The 21,992-nt window shown below is 35.8% G+C and overlaps 1 long non-coding RNA gene across 2 annotated transcripts in view; it reads left to right on the top strand.

Moving 5' to 3' along the window:
* The window catches only part of LOC144362339 (uncharacterized), a 67,708-nt gene that overhangs the window by 1,574 nt on the left and 44,142 nt on the right, over nucleotides 1-21,992 (top strand). The window contains exons 3-5 of one of the 2 annotated variants that reach the window (XR_014929403.1): nucleotides 1,494-1,638; nucleotides 12,227-12,312; nucleotides 12,434-12,561. This is a non-coding gene — a long non-coding RNA (uncharacterized LOC144362339). Of the gene's footprint in view, nucleotides 1-1,493; nucleotides 1,639-8,222; nucleotides 11,041-12,226; nucleotides 12,313-12,433; nucleotides 12,562-21,992 lie in introns of those variants that run through there. The other variant, XR_014929404.1, reaches the window with a different exon arrangement.

The raw sequence follows: 21,992 nt of genomic DNA, 5'->3' as shown, positions 1-21,992 counted from the left end.
AGCCAATCAGCATTGCTGTTGCCTAGCAACCACAGACATTAAAATATTACAGAAATTCCAGACTACTAGTAGTTTGGAGTGATGATAAACTGCATAACGAAGGGATAGTTACAAAGCTACTTATCCTTGTTATATATGTTGAAACTATAAGATATTTTTTTCTTCAAAAAAATTGTATTGGTGGTTCTCGTTAACAAATTGATAGCGTTTGTGCACGTTCATAGTTTGTGTGCTTGCGCATATTGCGTAACCTGAGGTCAATAAACTGTAAAATAGGACAGATTTTGCATGTTCCAAAGGTGCAGAGTCACAGTGTACCAAACACCAATGTTTTGCATGTTCCAAAGGTGCAGAGTCACAGTGTACCAAACACCAATGTTTCCAACTCACAAATTCCCCTGAGTTAGCAATGATTGTATATGAGACAAATTATGTGCAAATATTATATTCAGGGATTTTTATTAAACAAGGGAACAGGGGTGCAGCGCCCTCATGCCATGGCCATGCTCCTCCTTATCCTGGGAAGCAGATCCTCTGGCCACTATAAAATTCTGAATGACCAGGGATCACATGTGGCCACAGTCTTCAACTGTGAGCTGTTTGATAATTTTGGCCCTAAGGAAGCCATAGAATGCTCCATTTTAATTAACTTAGAATTATCAAAAACTCCACACCCTGGTAGGGAGAACCCTATCTCCCCAACTTGGTGGCACCGCTGAATTGCAGTGCTCCCTCTTGCAGTTTTTTTCTAGAAAAGTCCCTGTATATTTTTTTTTAAAGATTTTTAATAAGGGTAGCCTTACAAACAAACAAATATTGCTTGTCTTCAAAATATTAAAATCTGAGAGCTACCAATGCTTATATTAAAATTCCTTTGTAAATTCTCCTATAATCCCAAGCAACATATATAACATGTGTACCCTAGCTTGGTAACATTTGTTGATGTGCGTCTACTTTTTCATTATGATCATTTACAACATATATAACATGTGTACCCTAGCTTGGTAACATTTGTTGATGTGCGTCTACTTTTTCATTATGATCATTTACAACATATTTAATATGTGTACCCTAGCATGGTAACATTTGTTGATGTGCGTCTACTTTTTCATTATGATCATTTACTACATATATAACATGTGTACCTTAGCATGTTAATATTTGTTGATGTGCGTCTACTTTTTCATTATGATCATTTACAACATATATAACATGTGTAGCTTGGCACGGTAACATTTGTTGATGTGCGTCTACTTTTTCATTATGATCATTTACTACATATATAATATGTGTACCTTAGTGCGTCTACTTTTTCATTATGATCATTTACAACATATATAACATGTGTACCTTAGCACGGTAACATTTGTTGATGTGCGTCTACTTTTTCATTATGATCATTTACAACATATATAACATGTGTACCTTAGCATGGTAACATTTGTTGATGTGGGTCTACTTTTTCAATATGATCATTTACAACATGTTTCTAGGTTTGTACAATCATATGGTGGATCACAAAGCAAAGAAGCTCTACGTGGCGGTAAATGCTTTAGTCCTGATCCGGATATATAAAAAGCTATGAAGGAAGCTGACAAGATGATGCAGCAGACAGTAGAGAAGAGATTAACTTTAATTGTGAGTATACCCTCAGTCACTTCTAATTTGGCATTCAAAGTGTTCAACTGACTTTTTTTTGGCATTTAAAGTGATACACTGACTTCTGCTTTGGCATTCAAAGTGTTCAACTGACTTTTTTTTGGCATTCAAAGTGTTTCACTGACTTTTAATTTGGCATTTAAAGTGATCCACTGATTTCTACTTTGGCATTCAAAGTGTTCAACTGACTTTTTTTTTGGCATTCAAAGTGTTCCACTGACCTTTACTTTCACTTTCAGAGGGTTCCAATGGATTTTACTTTGGCATTCACTTTCAAAGGATTCCATTACAAAGACATTCAAAGTTTTTCACTGACTTTTACTTTGGTATTCAAAGTGTTCCATTGGATTTTACTTTCACATTCAAAGTGTTTCACTGACCTTTACGTTGGCATTCAAAGCATTTCTCTGATGTTACTCTGATGTTACTGACTTCTACTTTGGCATTAAAAGTGTTCAACTGACTTTTTTTTGGCACTCAAAGTGTTCCGCTGACTTTTACTTTGGCACTCAAAATGTTCCACTGACTTTTACTTTGGCATTCAAAGTGTTCCACTGACTTTTACTTTGACATTCAAAGCATTCCACTGACTTTTACTTTGGCATTCAAAGCATTCTACTGACTTTTACTTTGACATTCAAAGTATTCCACTGACTTTCACTTTGACATTCAAAGTATTCCACTGACTTTTACTTTAGTATTCAAAGCGTTTCCCTGACTTTTACTTTGGCATTCGAAATGTTCCACTGACTTTATTTTGGCATTCAAAGCATTCCACTGAGTTTTATTTTGGCAGTCAATGTTTTTCACTGACTTTTATTTTGTATTCAAAGCTTTCCACTGATGTTACTTTCGCATTCAAAGTGTTCCACTGGATTTTACTTTGGCATTCAAAGTGTTTCACTACATTTTACTTTCACATTCAAAGTGTTCCACTGGATTTTACTTTGGCATTCAAAGTGTTCCACTGACTTTATTTTGGCATTCAAAGCATTCCACTGAGTTTTATTTTGGCAGTCAATGTTTTTCACTGACTTTTATTTTGTATTCAAAGCTTTCCACTGATGTTACTTTCGCATTCAAAGTGTTCCACTGGATTTTACTTTGGCATTCAAAGTGTTTCACTACATTTTACTTTCACATTCAAAGTGTTCCACTGGATTTTACTTTGGCATTCAAAGTGTTCCACTGACTATTACTTTCTCATTCAAAGTGTTCTAATGGATTTTACTTTGGCATTCAAAGTGTTCCACTGACTTTTATTTTGGCATTCAAAGTGTTCCACTGGACTTTACTTTCAGATTCAAAGTGTTCCACTGACCTTTACGTTGGCATTCAAAGCATTTCTACTGACATTTACGTAGACATTCAAAGCATTTCGCTGACTTTTACTTTGGCATTCAAAGCATTCTACTGACTTTTACTTTGGCATTCAAAGTGTTCCACTGACTTTTTCTTTGGCATTCGGACTGTTCCACTGACTTTTTCTTTGGCATTCGAAGCATTCTACTGACTTTTACTTTGGCATTCAAAGCATTCCACTGACTTTTACTTTGGCATTCAAAGCATTCCACTGACTTTTACTTTGGCATTCAAAGCATTCCACTGGATTTTACTTTGGCATTCAAAGCATCCCACTGACTTTTATTTTCACATTTAATGTGTTTCACTAACGTTTACTTGGGCATTCAACAAATTCCACTGCATTTTACTTTGGCATTCAAAGTGTTTCACTGACTTTTATTTTGGCATTCAAAGTGTTCTACGGACTTTTACTTTCACATTCAAAGTGTTCCACTGACTTTTACTTTGGCATTCAAAGCATTCCATTGACTTTTACTTTGGCATTCAAAGCATTCTACTGACTTTTACTTTGGCATTCAAAGCATTCCACTGACTTTTTCTTTGGCATTCAAAGTGTTCCACTGACTTTTACTGTCATAGTGAATGTGTTCCTCTGACTTTTTCTTTGGCATTCAAAGCATTCCACTGGATTTTATGTTGGCATTCAAAGTGTTCTACTGGATTTTACTTTGGCATTCGGAGTGTTCCACTGACTTTTTCTTTGGCATTCAAAGTGTTCCACTGACTTTTTCTTTGGCATTCAAAGTGTTCCACTGACTTTTACTTTCACATTCAATGTGTTTCACTGACTTTAGTTTGGCATTCAAAGCATTCCACTGACTTTTACTTTGGCATTCAAAGTGTTTCACTGACTTTTACTTTCACATTCAAAGTGTTCCACTGGATTTTCTTTGGTATTCAAAGCGTTTCCCTGACTTTTACTTTGGCATTCAAAGCGTTCCACTGATGTTACTTTCACATTTAATGTGTTTCACTGACTTTTACTTTGGCATTCAAAGTGTTCCACTGACTTTTACTTTCACATTCAAAGTGTTCCACTGACTTTTACTTTGGTATTTAAAGCGTTTCCCTGACTTTTACTTTGGCATTCTAAGCATTCCACTGATGTTACTTTCACATTTAATGTGTTTCACTGACTTTTACTTTCACATTCAAAGTGTTCCACTGGATTTTACTTTGGTAATCAAAGCGTTTCCCTGACTTTTACTTTGGCATTCAAAGCATTCCATTGACTTTTACTTTGGCATTCAAAGCATTCTACTGACTTTTACTTTGGCATTCAAAGCATTCCACTGACGTTTCCTTTGGCATTCAAAGTGTTCCACTGACTTTTACTGTCATAGTGAATGTGTTCCTCTGACTTTTTCTTTGGCATTCAATGCATTCCACTGGATTTTATGTTGGCATTCAAAGTGTTCTACTGGATTTTACTTTGGCATTCGGAGTGTTCCACTGACTTTTTCTTTGGCATTCAAAGTGTTCCACTGACTTTTACTTTCACATTCAATGTGTTTCACTGACTTTAGTTTGGCATTCAAAGCATTCCACTGACTTTTACTTTCACATTCAAAGCATTCCACTGACTTTTACTTTGGCATTCAAAGTGTTTCACTGACTTTTACTTTCACATCAAAGTGTTCCACTGGATTTTACTTTGGTATTCAAAGCGTTTCCGTGACTTTTACTTTGGCATTCAAAGCGTTCCACTGATGTTACTTTCACATTTAATGTGTTTCACTGACTTTTACTTTGGCATTCAAAGTGTTCCACTGACTTTTACTTTCACATTCAAAGTGTTCCACTGACTTTTACTTTGGTATTCAAAGCGTTTCCCTGACTTTTACTTTGGCATTCAAAGCATTCCACTGATGTTACTTTCACATTTAATGTGTTTCACTGACTTTTACTTTCACATTCAAAGTGTTCCACTGGATTTTACATTGGTATTCAAAGCGTTTCCCTGACCTTTACTTTGGCATTCAAAGCATTCCACTGACTTTTACTTTTACATTCAAAGCATTCCACTGACTTTTACTTTTGCATTCAAAGCATTTCACTGGATTTTACTATAGCATTCAAAGCATTCCACTGACTTTTACTTTGGCATTCAAAGCATTTCACTGGATTTTACTATAGCATTCAAAGCATTCCACTGACTTTTTCTTTGGCATTCAAAGCATTTCACTGGATTTTACTATAGCATTCAAAGCATTCCACTGGATTTTACTTTCACATTCAAAGTGTTCCACTGACTCATACTCTGGCATTCAAAGTGTTCCACTGACTTTTACTTTGACATTCAAAGCATTCCACTGACTTTTACTTTGGCATTCAAAGCATTCTACTGACTTTTACTAAGACTTTCAAAGCATTCCGCTGACTTTTACTTTGGCATTCAAAACATTCGACTGACTTTTACTTTGGCATTCAAAGAATTCTTTGACTATTACTTTGGCATTCAAAGCATTCCACTGACTTTTACTTTGGCATTCAAAGCATTCCACTGACTTTTACTTTGACATTCAAATCATTCCACTGACTTTTACTTTGGCATTCAAAGCATTTCACTGGATTTTACTATAGCATTCAAAGCATTCCAGTGGATTTTACTTTCACATTCAAAGCATTCCACTGACTTTTACTTTGGCATTCAAAGCATTCTACTGACTTTTACTAAGACTTTCAAAGCATTCCGCTGACTTTTACTTTGGCATTCAAAGCATTCAACTGACTTTTACTTTGGCATTCAAAGAATTCCACTGACTATTACTTTGGCATTCAAAGCATTCCACTGCATTTTACTTTCACATTCAAAGCATTCCACTGACTTTTACTTTGGCATTCAAAGCATTCCACCAACTTTTACTTTGGCATTCAAAGAATTCCATTGACTATTACTTTGGCATTCAAAGCATTCCACTGCATTTTACTTTCACATTCAAAGTATTCCACTGACTTTTACTTTCACATTCAAAGCATTCCACTGACTTTTACTTTGGCATTCAAAGCATTCTACTGACTTTTACTTTGGCATTCAAAGAATTCTTTGACTATTACTTTGGCATTCAAAGCATTCCACTGACTTTTACTTTGGCATTCAAAGCATTCCACTGACTTTTACTTTGACATTCAAAGCATTCCACTGACTTTTACTTTGGCATTCAAAGCATTCTACTGACTTTTACTTTGGCATTCAAAGCATTCTACTGACTTTTACAAAGACTTTCAAAGCATTCCGCTGACTTTTACTTTGGCATTCAAAGCATTCCACTGACTTTTACTTTGACATTCATAGCATTCCACTGACTTTTTCTTTGGCATTCAAAGCATTTCACTGGATTTTACTATAGCATTCAAAGCATTCCACTGGATTTTACTTTCACATTCAAAGTGTTCCACTGACTCATACTCTGGCATTCAAAGTGTTCCACTGACTTTTACTTTGACATTCAAAGCATTCCACTGACTTTTACTTTGGCATTCAAAGCATTCTACTGACTTTTACTAAGACTTTCAAAGCATTCCGCTGACTTTTACTTTGGCATTCAAAACATTCGACTGACTTTTACTTTGGCATTCAAAGAATTCTTTGACTATTACTTTGGCATTCAAAGCATTCCACTGACTTTTACTTTGGCATTCAAAGCATTCCACTGACTTTTACTTTGACATTCAAATCATTCCACTGACTTTTACTTTGGCATTCAAAGCATTTCACTGGATTTTACTATAGCATTCAAAGCATTCCAGTGGATTTTACTTTCACATTCAAAGCATTCCACTGACTTTTACTTTGGCATTCAAAGCATTCTACTGACTTTTACTAAGACTTTCAAAGCATTCCGCTGACTTTTACTTTGGCATTCAAAGCATTCAACTGACTTTTACTTTGGCATTCAAAGAATTCCACTGACTATTACTTTGGCATTCAAAGCATTCCACTGCATTTTACTTTCACATTCAAAGCATTCCACCGACTTTTACTTTGGCATTCAAAGAATTCCATTGACTATTACTTTGGCATTCAAAGCATTCCACTGCATTTTACTTTCACATTCAAAGTATTCCACTGACTTTTACTTTCACATTCAAAGCATTCCACTGACTTTTACTTTGGCATTCAAAGCATTCTACTGACTTTTACTTTGGCATTCAAAGAATTCTTTGACTATTACTTTGGCATTCAAAGCATTCCACTGACTTTTACTTTGGCATTCAAAGCATTCCACTGACTTTTACTTTGACATTCAAAGCATTCCACTGACTTTTACTTTGGCATTCAAAGCATTCTACTGACTTTTACTTTGGCATTCAAAGCATTCTACTGACTTTTACAAAGACTTTCAAAGCATTCCGCTGACTTTTACTTTGGCATTCAAAGCATTCCACTGACTTTTACTTTGGCATTCAAAGAATTCCACTGACTTTTACTTTGGCATTCAAAGCATTCTACTGACTTTTACTTTGACATTCATAGCATTCCACTGACTTTTACTTTGGCATTCAAAGCATTCCACTGACTTTTACTTTGGCATTCAAAGCATTCTACTGACTTTTACAAAGACTTTCAAAGCATTCCGCTGACTTTTACTTTGGCATTCAAAGCATTCCACTGACTTTTACTTTGGCATTCAAAGAATTCCATTGACTATTACTTTGGCATTCAAAGCATTCCACTGCATTTTACTTTCACATTCAAAGTATTCCACTGACTTTTACTTTCACATTTAATGTGTTTCACTGACTTTTACTTTGGCATTCAAAGCATTCCACTGCATTTTACTTTCACATTGAAAGTGTTCCACTGACTTTTACTTTCACATTCAAAGTGTTCCCCTGGATTTTACTTCGGCATTAAAAGTGTTTCACTGCATTTTACTTTCACATTCAAAGTGTTCCTCTGACTCGCATTCAAAGTGTTCCACCGAATTTTACTTTGACATTCAAAGCATTCCACTGACTTTTACAAAGACATTCAAAGCATTCCGCTGACTTTTACTTTGGCATTCAAAGAATTCCACTGACTTTTACTTTGGCAATCAAAGCATTCCACTGGATTTTACTTTCAAATTCAAAGCATTCCACTGACTTTCACTTTGGCATTCAATAGCAAACCCAAATCATCCGAAGTGAACGTCCATTTCTCGCATGCTACTGGTAATTCTGAATCTCAGATTCAATCGAATCGAAGAAAATCTACTACGTCTGAGCCCAAACTACGCAGAACTCTGCTGAAAACAGCTAAAATTCCTACATCATATAATGGAAATACTTCACAGTGGAAATACCACCACAGTATTATTTGATGAATGGGCCAACCGTAGCTTTGTTACTCAAGGGTTCGCCAACAAATTACGCGCTAACGTTCATTCATCAGAAGTTCTCAATCTCAAGGCGTTTAGCAACCCGCGTACCGGATATAAAACCATCCCACGTACTACATTGAATTTACATAAACGTGATGGTACCACCACTCCTATTGACTTGCTTTACGTCAATGAAATATCCGATGATCTAACTAATAATGTCACCGCTGACATTTTGCAACTGCCGTACCTTCGAGAATTGGAACTGGCACATCCTATTTCAAGCGAACCAACGATAACAATCGATATTCTCATAGTAGTAGACAAATACTGGGATTTCGTTGGTGACCACATAATCTGTGGTCCAGGGCCTACAGCTGTTTCATCGCCGTTCGGCTACCTGCTTTCCGGACCAACACCCACTGGTGAAGCTCGATCATCACAAGTGCAAACTTTCCACATCACCGCGTTGCCTTCAACCCAGGACCAACTAGAAGCAAACGTTACATCGTATTGGGATTTGCACTGGGCAAAATCGTTGATATACGATTATATACGCAGATATACATTTTGTGTATATTCACGGTATACGTTTAGTATACGCAGATATGATTACGTATACAAATCGTGGAATATACGTACATATGCGCTACGTATTTTTATGGTTTCTTTCACACATGCCCACTTTGGGTGGCACGCAGCGTATACGTACATATTTTACATGCATTCTCGTAGCACAATTAACGTTGTTTTACGAAGTCTGTATATTTACGCATACGTGGAGAATACTGTGCGCGTGGAATTGTCCGGTTTTATTTGAGATCGCGGCCGCCAGTACTTATAATAAATAATTACCGGAACTGTCTTGAATCGATCTAAAAACGTCTCCTGTTTTGCCGAGTACATGTAATTGAGAAATGGCTATGTACAGGTACAATTTAGAAATGGTTGTTACTAATTTCTAAAAAAACCAAAAAAAAAACCTTTCCTGACTGAAGTGTACCATCGCTTTGATATTAACGTGACGTCTTCATTTGTCTCACTATCGGGTAGTGTGCATGTTTCTCGGGGCCGGCTTGTGGTCTCATACATGTGAATGTTGGTCTACCGGCGTTTTGTTAAGAATAGCCACAAAGTCCATACCAAGAAAGTGAAATGAATTCTCACTGAGACACATGTAACAAAATTGGTCGAATTTGCTGTCATCGCCATTTCTAGGGATCGTTTGATTATGGAGTTTCATTTCTATTCCATTTACCATCGTACGCTGCGTTATTTTCAGAATACGATCTATATCACCACAGTCACTCTACTAGTAGAGTGACTGTGATATCACCACATACACTCGGAACACATACAGTGAACAACGCTAAACATCGCATTTTCATTTCAAACAACTATGGATATTTCTGGCTAGTACTTTTTGCAGTGACGTTTCAGATTTGCGAACACAATTCTCATTGTCTTCGTTGAACCATAGACAGTCTATGGTTGAACCTGCTACTTATGTGGTACTTGGCAACATATTAGGAACTGTGTAAATGTTTGTGAAAATTAGACTGACAATTCATGTTTTAGTGCATTCACATCACGAGACATCGATTGACATCAGTTAATTATTCATGCTTAGCAGCGCAACTGTTTACCGGTTCATGTTTTTTTGTACCTTTATTCAACAAAATCTTAATTTTAACTTTAAATATTGTCATAAATACAACATTGAATAACTGCAGTGATATTCATAGCCACATACATCTACTGTTTACTGCAGCGAGAATTGCAAAGAAATAATTCATATTGTTTAGAAGCCTATTTATACTTGGGTCACGACGATCCTTTTCCGAATCTGTCTGTAAACTTGTATTTTGTTATCAGGTTTCATTTATAAATTTAAATAAATGTTTGTCTCTTATTTTCATTTGAATTCCTAAATACATTTTACTAGAAATTTTCCGTTTTCCATAGTCTATGGTATACGTGAGAGATACTCCAATGGTGCAGTCTCTCGTTCGGGTATATATATATTCATTTCATCTTTGTGGTAGAGTGTCCCACAACTCTTTGCACGAACAGGCGTCCGTAGAACACTGTCCAAAATAATGAGGGCGCAATACACTGATTGGACGTTATCATTATGGGCTGAGTTGGAACCGTCGTCACTAACAAATCAAACACTACGTTTTTAGTACGTACAGAATAGTAAAATAACAAATATCTATATTACTGGTGGAAATAAAATAATAATCGAACATGATGAAACTGTGAAATGTCGAATTTCGCAATCGCACACCCCTACTAACAAAATGCTATACGCTAACGTGACTGAAGTGATGAGCCCTTTTGAAATCAGTTACGTAATTGTTGCATTAATCCAGGAACAAGATGTCCCATTTCCATCGTAGTTGTCGATTGTCTGACATTCAGCGTTCAGGCTGATCTCAATCCCCATCTCATCTTCACCAAGTCAAAGTTTATTCGGAAGTTTTGATAGATCTCGCCCACAGTCTTCAAGCATCTCGGCTCACCAACATTATGCGATCTTTAGTTACAACAGTAAATCGTTTGCGCAAGGAAGTCATGGCTACATCAAAACAGACAGAAAAAAGCGTGCTATTTTAAAAACCGACACCAAGTCACCACAAGAGAATGATATCAACCCTTTTAGAAGTTCTGAAAATCAGCGTGTCCGGATTGACCCTGCAGTATTTGTGTAAGTTGTGTTTAACTTTCAGTCGATGTCGCGTGTCTAGCTGTGTCATTTCAAACACACATAGAAAAGTCACTGTTCAATTTTTCACACTTAGTTCATACCATTTCATTGTAACTATTATAACTTGTATTCAGTGGATCGATTTTGATTACAGCCTGTAAATCGCTATATACGCAATTTTATTTTATGTGTCAGAAAAAACGTAAGTATGCGAAAGTCGAAAATTGATGTCTGATCTAATTAATTGACCTCTTCACCCAAATTACTAGTAATTCATGTTTGCCTGGTTAAACCATATGATGTCCGTTGTTCCATGCTTTTGTCTCATCCTTCATTGTTTTCAAAGGGCTCTACTCAAATTGACAAAGGGCTCAGGCTGTTCAGCAATTAACCGATACAGGCTAGTGTGAAGTGGGCGTTAGACTGGCATACAGTCTCTTGTTTTATTTTTTTATTAAATAAAATATGGTAGTGTATAAATGGCGATAGCGGTAACCCAACTTTCGTGGTAACCCGGCTCTCGCCATTTACACGCTCCCACTACCAACGAAGAAGCTACGACGCAATCTCGAAACGTTGCCTGAACCAATCACAAACAAGAACAGACAATGAATTTTCGGATTAACACCTCTGTCCCCCCCCCCCCACGCTAACCAACGTTTCCCCACACTAACGAAAAAATCTGTTGTCTTCTACTGACTTCCTGTAAGCAAGTGTGGGTGGATGTAGTCATATAGCACTATTACTTCATACCAACTTGCATTTTAACAACAGTTTTATGTGGCATAGTATTTGAGACAAACATTTGAAATCACGGGATATGACCATTGCAATTAATTTTTTTTCATGCTATCTTATTTATATTTTTTTTATTTTTTCTTGAATGTGTCAACGTTTGTTCCAGCTACAGATCGCGTGCATTTTTTATTCTTGGTGATTGGCTTGCGTTTTCTTAACAAATGTTTCACCCCTATAATTTTAAATATAAAATACATAAGTTATTACTACAATGATTAGCACGTTTTGATTTTGAGTGGGAGGTAGGTTTGAATCTCATTGCCCACTGTTGAGTCGGTAATATATTGAGTAAAAACTGTCCAGGTCACCAAACATTATAATACAACACCTTTTCCTATTCAAATTTGCTTGACAAATCTCAATTAAACTGTTACATATTCTATTTTAGGTACTGTTACCAGAAAATGACAGAGAAAGACGAGAGTGTTTTTATACAGCTTGGAAAAAACAAATAAAGAACCAAGGAGGAGATGAGTAAGTGTTAATTTATAGTTTTTATAATTTTGAATTCGTTTTATTCAAGCTTGTTAAAATAGCAGTACAAATGTAATAATAAATATAGCATTAGTTATAAATAACATTTCTATCATTGCAGCTGACGGAATGTCGGGAAAAGAGGTTAAAGAGGAAGAACAAGAGATATGGGAGATGGTGACGAAAGTTGTGGACCTTATGATGTCAGATGAGGAAGACGGCGAAGAAGATCGGAAATGAATATTCATTGTGAGGTCTTACTTTGGCATTCAAAATGTTCCACTGACTTTTACTTTGACATTCAAAGCATTCCACTGACTTTTACTTTGACATTCAAAGCATTCCACTGGGTTTTACTTTGGCATTCGAAGCATTTCACTGACTTTTACTTTGACATTCAAAGCATTTCACTGACTTTTACTTTGACATTCAAAGCATTCCACTGGGTTTTACTTTGGCATTCGAAGCATTCCAGCGACTTTTACTTTCACATTCAAAGTGTTCCACTGACTTTTACTTTGGCATTCAAAGCATTCCATTGACTTTTACTTTGGCATTCAAAGCATTCTACTGGATTTTACTTTGACATTCAAAGCATTCCAGTGACTTTTACTTTGACATTCAAAGCATTCCACTGGATTTTACTTTGGCATTCAAAATGTTCCACTGACTTTTACTTTCACATTTAATGTGTTTCACCAACTTTTACTTTGGCATTCAAAGCATTCTACTGACTTTTACTTTGGCATTCAAAGCATTTCACTGACTTTTACTTTGACATTCAAAGCATTCCACTGGGTTTTACTTTGGCATTCGAAGCATTCCAGTGAATTTTACTTTGGCATTCAAAGTGTTCCACTGACTTTTACTTTGGCATTCAAAGCATTTCACTGACTTTTACTTTGACATTCAAAGCATTCCACTGGGTTTTACTTTGGCATTCGAAGCATTCCAGTGAATTTTACTTTGGCATTCAAAGTGTTCCACTGACATTTACTTTGGCATTCAAAGCATTCCATTGACTTTTACTTTGGCATTCGAAGCATTCCAGCGACTTTTACTTTCACATTCAAAGTGTTCCACTGACTTTTACTTTGGCAATCAAAGCATTCCATTGACTTTTACTTTGGCATTCAAAGCATTCTACTGGATTTTACTTTGGCATTCAAAGCATTCCAGTGACTTTTACTTTGACATTCAAAGCATTCCACTGACTTTTACTTTGGCATTCAAAGCATTCTACTGGATTTTACTTTGGCATTCAAAGCATTCCAGTGACTTTTACTTTGACATTCAAAGCATTCCACTGACTTTTACTTTGGCATTCAAAGCATTCCACTGACTTTTACTTTGGCATTCGAAGCATTCCATTGACTTTTACTTTGGCATTCGAAGCATTCCACTGACTTTCACTTTGACATTCAAAGTATTCCACTGACTTTCACTTTGACATTCAAAGCATTTCACTGACTTTTACTTTGACATTCAAAGCATTCCACTGACTTTTACTTTGACATTCAAAGCATTTCACTGACTTTTACTTTGACATTCAAAGCATTCTACTGACTTTTACTTTGGCATTCAAAGCATTCTACTGGATTTTACTTTGGCATTCAAAGCATTCCAGTGACTTTTACTTTGACATTCAAAGCATTCCACTGACTTTTACTTTGGCATTCAAAGCATTCTACTGGGTTTTACTTTGGCATTCAAAGCATTTCACTGACTTTTACTTTGCATTCAAAGTGTTCCACTGACTTTTACTTTGACATTCAAAGCATTTCACTGACTTTTACTTTGACATTCAAAGCATTCCACTGGGTTTTACTTTGGCATTCGAAGCATTTCGCTGACTTTTACTTTGACATTCAAAGCATTCCACTGACTTTTACTTTGGCATTCAAAGCATTCCACTGACTTTTACTTTGACATTCGAAGCATTCCATTGACTTTTACTTTGGCATTCGAAGCATTCCACTGACTTTCACTTTGACATTCAAAGTATTCCACTGACTTTCACTTTGACATTCAAAGCATTTCACTGACTTTTACTTTGACATTCAAAGCATTCCACTGACTTTTACTTTGACATTCAAAGCATTTCACTGACTTTTACTTTGACATTCAAAGCATTCTACTGACTTTTACTTTGGCATTCAAAGCATTCTACTGGATTTTACTTTGGCATTCAAAGCATTCCAGTGACTTTTACTTTGACATTCAAAGCATTCCACTGACTTTTACTTTGGCATTCAAAGCATTCTACTGACTTTTACTTTGGCATTCAAAGCATTTCACTGACTTTTACTTTGACATTCAAAGCATTCCACTGGGTTTTACTTTGGCATTCAAAGCATTTCACTGACTTTTACTTTGCATTCAAAGTGTTCCACTGACTTTTACTTTGACATTCAAAGCATTTCACTGACTTTTACTTTGACATTCAAAGCATTCCACTGGGTTTTACTTTGGCATTCGAAGCATTCCAGCGACTTTTACTTTTACTTTCACATTCAAAGTGTTCCACTGACTTTTACTTTGGCATTCAAAGCATTCCATTGACTTTTACTTTGGCATTCAAAGCACTCTACTGGATTTTACTTTGGCATTCAAAGCATTCCAGTGACTTTTACTTTGAAATTCAAAGCATTCCACTGGATTTTACTTTGGCATTCAAAATGTTCCACTGACTTTTACTTTCACATTTAATGTGTTTCACCGACTTTTACTTTGGCATTCAAAGCATTCTACTGACTTTTACTTTGGCATTCAAAGCATTTCACTGACTTTTACTTTGACATTCAAAGCATTCCACTGGGTTTTACTTTGGCATTCGAAGCATTCCACTGACTTTTACTTTGACATTCAAAGCATTCCGCTGACTTTTACTTTGACATTCAAAGTGTTCCACTTACTTTTACTTTGGCATTCAAAGCATTCTACTGGATTTTACTTTGGCATTCAAAGTGTTCCACTGACTTTTACTTTGCATTCAAAGCATTCCACTGAATTTTACTTTGGCATTCAAAGTGTTCCACTGACTTTTACTTTGACATTCAAAGCATTCCACTGGATTTTACTTTGGCATTCAAAGTGTTCCACTGACTTTTACTTTGACATTCAAAGCATTCCACTGGATTTTACTTTGGCATTCAAAATGTTCCACTGACTTTTACTTTCACATTTAATGTGTTTCACCGACTTTTACTTTGGCATTCAAAGCATTCCACTGACTTTTACTTTGACATTCAAAGCATTCCACTGGGTTTTACTTTGGCATTCGAAGCATTCCAGTGACTTTTACTTTGGCATTCAAAGTGTTCCACTGACTTTTACTTTGGCATTCAAAGCATTCCACTTACTTTTTCTTTGGCATTCAAAGCATTCCACTGACTTTTACTTTGGCATTCAAAGCATTCCACTGACTTTTACTTTGGCATTCAAAGCATTTCACTGACTTTTACTTTGACATTCAAAGCATTCCACTGGGTTTTACTTTGGCATTCGAAGCATTCCAGTGACTTTTACTTTGACATTCAAAGTGTTCCACTGACTTTTACTTTGGCATTCAAAGCATTCCACTTACTTTTACTTTTGCATTCAAAGCATTCTACTGGATTTTACTTTCACATTCAAAGTGTTTCACTGACCTTTACGTTGGCATTCAAAGCATTTCTCTGATGTTACTCTGATGTTACTGACTTCTACTTTGGCATTAAAAGTGTTCAACTGACTTTTTTTGGCATTCAAAGTGTTCCACTGACTTTTACTTTGGCATTCAAAGTATTCCACTGACTTTTACTTTGACATTCAAAGCATTTCACTGACTTTTACTTTGGCATTAAAAGTATTCCACTGACTTGCACTTTGACATTCAAAGCATTTCACTGACTTTTACTTTGACATTCAAAGCATTTCGCTGACTTTTACTTTGACATTCAAAGCATTCCACTGACTTTTACTTTGACATTCAAAGCATTCCACTGGGTTTTACTTTGGCATTCGAAGCATTCCAGCGACTTTTACTTTCACATTCAAAGTGTTCCACTGACTTTTACTTTGGCATTCAAAGCATTCTACTGGATTTTACTTTGGCATTCAAAGCATTCCAGTGACTTTTACTTTGACATTCAAAGCATACCACTGGATTTTACTTTGGCATTCAAAATGTTCCACTGACTTTTACTTTCACATTTAATGTGTTTCACCGACTTTTACTTTGACATTCAAAGCATTCTACTGACTTTTACTTTGGCATTCAAAGCATTTCACTGACTTTTACTTTGACATTCAAAGCATTCCACTGGGTTTTACTTTGGCATTCGAAGCATTCCACTGACTTTTACTTTGACATTCAAAGCATTCCGCTGACTTTTACTTTGACATTCAAAGCATTCCACTTACTTTTACTTTGGCATTCAAAGCATTCTACTGGATTTTACTTTGGCATTCAAAGTGTTTCACTGACTTTTACTTTGCATTCAAAGCATTCCACTGAATTTTACTTTGGCATTCAAAGCATTCCACTTACTTTTTCTTTGGCATTCAAAGCATTCCACTGACTTTTACTTTGGCATTCAAAGCATTCCACTGACTTTTACTTTGGCATTCAAAGCATTTCACTGACTTTTACTTTGACATTCAAAGCATTCCACTGGGTTTTACTTTGGCATTCGAAGCATTCCAGTGACTTTTACTTTGACATTCAAAGTGTTCCACTGACTTTTACTTTGGCATTCAAAGCATTCCACTTACTTTTACTTTTGCATTCAAAGCATTCTACTGGATTTTACTTTCACATTCAAAGGGTTTCACTGACCTTTACGTTGGCATTCAAAGCATTTCTCTGATGTTACTCTGATGTTACTGACTTCTACTTTGGCATTAAAAGTGTTCAACTGACTTTTTTTGGCATTCAAAGTGTTCCACTGACTTTTACTTTGGCATTCAAAGTATTCCACTGACTTTTACTTTGACATTCAAAGCATTTTACTGACTTTTACTTTGGCATTAAAAGTATTCCACTGACTTGCACTTTGACATTCAAAGCATTTCACTGACTTTTACTTTGACATTCAAAGCATTTCGCTGACTTTTACTTTGACATTCAAAGCATTCCACTGACTTTTACTTTGACATTCAAAGCATTCCAGTGGGTTTTACTTTGGCATTCGAAGCATTCCAGCGACTTTTACTTTCACATTCAAAGTGTTCCACTGACTTTTACTTTGGCATTCAAAGCATTCCATTGACTTTTACTTTGGCATTCAAAGCATTCTACTGGATTTTACTTTGGCATTCAAAGCATTCCAGTGACTTTTACTTTGACATTCAAAGCATACCACTGGATTTTACTTTGGCATTCAAAATGTTCCACTGACTTTTACTTTCACATTTAATGTGTTTCACCGACTTTTACTTTGACATTCAAAGCATTCTACTGACTTTTACTTTGGCATTCAAAGCATTTCACTGACTTTTACTTTGACATTCAAAGCATTCCACTGGGTTTTACTTTGGCATTCGAAGCATTCCACTGACTTTTACTTTGACATTCAAAGCATTCCGCTGACTTTTACTTTGACATTCAAAGTGTTCCACTGACTTTTACTTTGGCATTCAAAGCATTCCACTTACTTTTACTTTGGCATTCAAAGCATTCTACTGGATTTTACTTTGGCATTCAAAGTGTTTCACTGACTTTTACTTTGCATTCAAAGCATTCCACTGAATTTTACTTTGGCATTCAAAGTGTTCCACTGACTTTTACTTTGACATTCAAAGCATTCCACTGGATTTTACTTTGGCATTCAAAGTGTTCCACTGACTTTTACTTTGACATTCAAAGCATTCCACTGGATTTTACTTTGGCATTCAAAATGTTCCACTGACTTTTACTTTCACATTTAATGTGTTTCACCGACTTTTACTTTGGCATTCAAAGCATTCCACTGACTTTTACTTTGACATTCAAAGCATTCCACTGGGTTTTACTTTGGCATTCGAAGCATTCCAGTGACTTTTACTTTGGCATTCAAAGTGTTCCACTGACTTTTACTTTGGCATTCAAAGCATTCCACTTACTTTTTCTTTGGCATTCAAAGCATTCCACTGACTTTGGCATTCAAAGCATTCCACTGACTTTTACTTTGGCATTCAAAGCATTTCACTGACTTTTACTTTGACAGTCAAAGCATTCCACTGGGTTTTACTTTGGCATTCGAAGCATTCCAGTGACTTTTACTTTGACATTCAAAGTGTTCCACTGACTTTTACTTTGGCATTCAAAGCATTCCACTTACTTTTACTTTTGCATTCAAAGCATTCTACTGGATTTTACTTTCACATTCAAAGTGTTTCACTGACCTTTACGTTGGCATTCAAAGCATTTCTCTGATGTTACTCTGATGTTACTGACTTCTACTTTGGCATTAAAAGTGTTCAACTGACTTTTTTTTGGCATTCAAAGTGTTCCACTGACTTTTACTTTGGCATTCAAAGTATTCCACTGACTTTTACTTTGACATTCAAAGCATTTCACTGACTTTTACTTTGGCATTAAAAGTATTCCACTGACTTGCACTTTGACATTCAAAGCATTTCACTGACTTTTACTTTGACATTCAAAGCATTTCGCTGACTTTTACTTTGACATTCAAAGCATTCCACTGACTTTTACTTTGACATTCAAAGCATTCCAGTGGGTTTTACTTTGGCATTCGAAGCATTCCAGCGACTTTTACTTTCACATTCAAAGTGTTCCACTGACTTTTACTTTGGCATTCAAAGCATTCCATTGACTTTTACTTTGGCATTCAAAGCATTCTACTGGATTTTACTTTGGCATTCAAAGCATTCCAGTGACTTTTACTTTGACATTCAAAGCATACCACTGGATTTTACTTTGGCATTCAAAATGTTCCACTGACTTTTACTTTCACATTTAATGTGTTTCACCGACTTTTACTTTGGCATTCAAAGCATTCTACTGACTTTTACTTTGGCATTCAAAGCATTTCACTGACTTTTACTTTGACATTCAAAGCATTCCACTGGGTTTTACTTTGGCATTCGAAGCATTCCACTGACTTTTACTTTGACATTCAAAGCATTCCGCTGACTTTTACTTTGACATTCAAAGTGTTCCACTGACTTTTACTTTGGCATTCAAAGCATTCCACTTACTTTTACTTTGGCATTCAAAGCATTCTACTGGATTTTACTTTGGCATTCAAAGTGTTCCACTGACTTTTACTTTGCATTCAAAGCATTCCACTGGATTTTACTTTGGCATTCAAAGTGTTCCACTGACTTTTACTTTGACATTCAAAGCATTCCACTGGATTTTACTTTGGCATTCAAAGTGTTCCACTGACGTTTACTTTGACATTCAAAGCATTCCACTGGATTTTACTTTGGCATTCAAAATGTTCCACTGACTTTTACTTTCACATTTAATGTGTTTCACCGACTTTTACTTTGGCATTCAAAGCATTCCACTGACTTTTACTTTGACATTCAAAGCATTCCACTGGGTTTTACTTTGGCATTCGAAGCATTCCAGTGACTTTTACTTTGGCATTCAAAGTGTTCCACTGACTTTTACTTTGGCATTCAAAGCATTCCACTTACTTTTTCTTTGGCATTCAAAGCATTCCACTGACTTTTACTTTGGCATTCAAAGCATTCCACTGACTTTTACTTTGGCATTCAAAGCATTTCACTGACTTTTACTTTGACATTCAAAGCATTCCACTGGGTTTTACTTTGGCATTCGAAGCATTCCAGTGACTTTTACTTTGACATTCAATGTGTTCCACTGACTTTTACTTTGGCATTCAAAGCATTCCACTTACTTTTACTTTTGCATTCAAAGCATTCTACTGGATTTTACTTTCACATTCAAAGTGTTTCACTGACCTTTACGTTGGCATTCAAAGCATTTCTCTGATGTTACTCTGATGTTACTGACTTCTACTTTGGCATTAAAAGTGTTCAACTGACTTTTTGTTGGCATTCAAAGTGTTCCACTGACTTTTACTTTGGCATTCAAAGTATTCCACTGACTTTTACTTTGACATTCAAAGCATTTCACTGACTTTTACTTTGGCATTAAAAGTATTCCACTGACTTTTACTTTGACATTCAAAGCATTCCACTGACTTTTACTTTGACATTCAAAGCATTCCACTGACTTTTACTTTGACATTCAAAGCATTTCACTGACTTTTACTTTGACATTCAAAGCATTCCACTGACTTTTACTTTGACATTCAAAGCATTTCACTGACTTTTACTTTGACATTCAAAGCATTCTACTGACTTTTACTTTGACATTCAAAGTATTCCACTGACTTTTACTTTGGCATTCAAAGTGTTCCACTGACTTTTACTTTTGCATTCAAAGTATTTCACTGACTTTTACTTTGACATTCAAAGCATTTCGCTGACTTTTACTTTGACATTCAAAGCATTCCACTGACTTTCACTTTGACATTCAAAGCATTTCACTGACTTTTACTTTGGCATTCAAATCATTCCACTGACTTTTACTTTGGCATTCAAAGCATTTCGCTGACTTTTACTTTGACATTCAAAGCATTTCACTGACTTTTACTTTGACATTCAAAGCATTTCACTGACTTTTACTTTGACATTCAAAGCATTCCACTGACTTTCACTTTGACATTCAAAGCATTTCACTGACTTTCACTTTGGCATTCAAAGCATTCCACTGACTTTTACTTTGACATTCAAAGCATGTCACTGACTTTTACTTTGACATTCAAAGCATTTCGCTGACTTTTACTTTGCCATTCAAAGCATTTCACTGACTTTTACTTTGACATTCAAAGCATTTCGCTGACTTTTACTTTGACATTCAAAGCATTCCACTGACTTTCACTTTGACATTCAAAGCATTCCACTGACTTTCACTTTGGCATTCAAAGCATTCCACTGACTTTTACTTTGACATTCAAAGCATTTCACTGACTTTTACTTTGGCATTCAAAGCATTTCACTGACTTTTACTTTGACATTCAAAGCATTTCGCTGACTTTTACTTTGACATTCAAAGCATTACACTGACTTTCACTTTGACATTCAAAGCATTTCACTGACTTTTACTTTGGCATTCAAAGCATTCCACTGACTTTTACTTTGGCATTCAAAGCATTTCACTGACTTTTACTTTGACATTCATAGCATTCCACTGACTTTTACTTTGGCATTCAAAGCATTTCACTGACTTTTACTTTGACATTCAAAGCATTCCACTGACTTTCACTTTGACATTCAAAGTATTCCACTGACTTTCACTTTGACATTCAAAGCATTTCACTGACTTTTACTTTGACATTCAAAGCATTCCACTGACTTTTACTTTGACATTCAAAGCATTTCACTGACTTTTACTTTGACATTCAAAGCATTCTACTGACTTTTACTTTGACATTCAAAGTATTCCACTGACTTTTACTTTGGCATTCAAAGTGTTCCACTGACTTTTACTTTTGCATTCAAAGTATTTCACTGACTTTTACTTTGACATTCAAAGCATTCTACTGACTTTTACTTTGACATTCAAAGCATTCCACTGACTTTTACTTTGGCATTCAAAGCATTCCACTGACTTTTACTTTGGCATTCAAAGCATTTCACTGACTTTTACTTTGACA

This window comes from Saccoglossus kowalevskii, chromosome 5 (genome assembly GCF_978046115.1).
Source record: "Saccoglossus kowalevskii chromosome 5, keSacKowa6.1, whole genome shotgun sequence".
Lineage (NCBI taxonomy): Eukaryota > Metazoa > Hemichordata > Enteropneusta > Harrimaniidae > Saccoglossus > Saccoglossus kowalevskii.
This window is presented reverse-complemented; position numbering and strand designations above follow the sequence as displayed.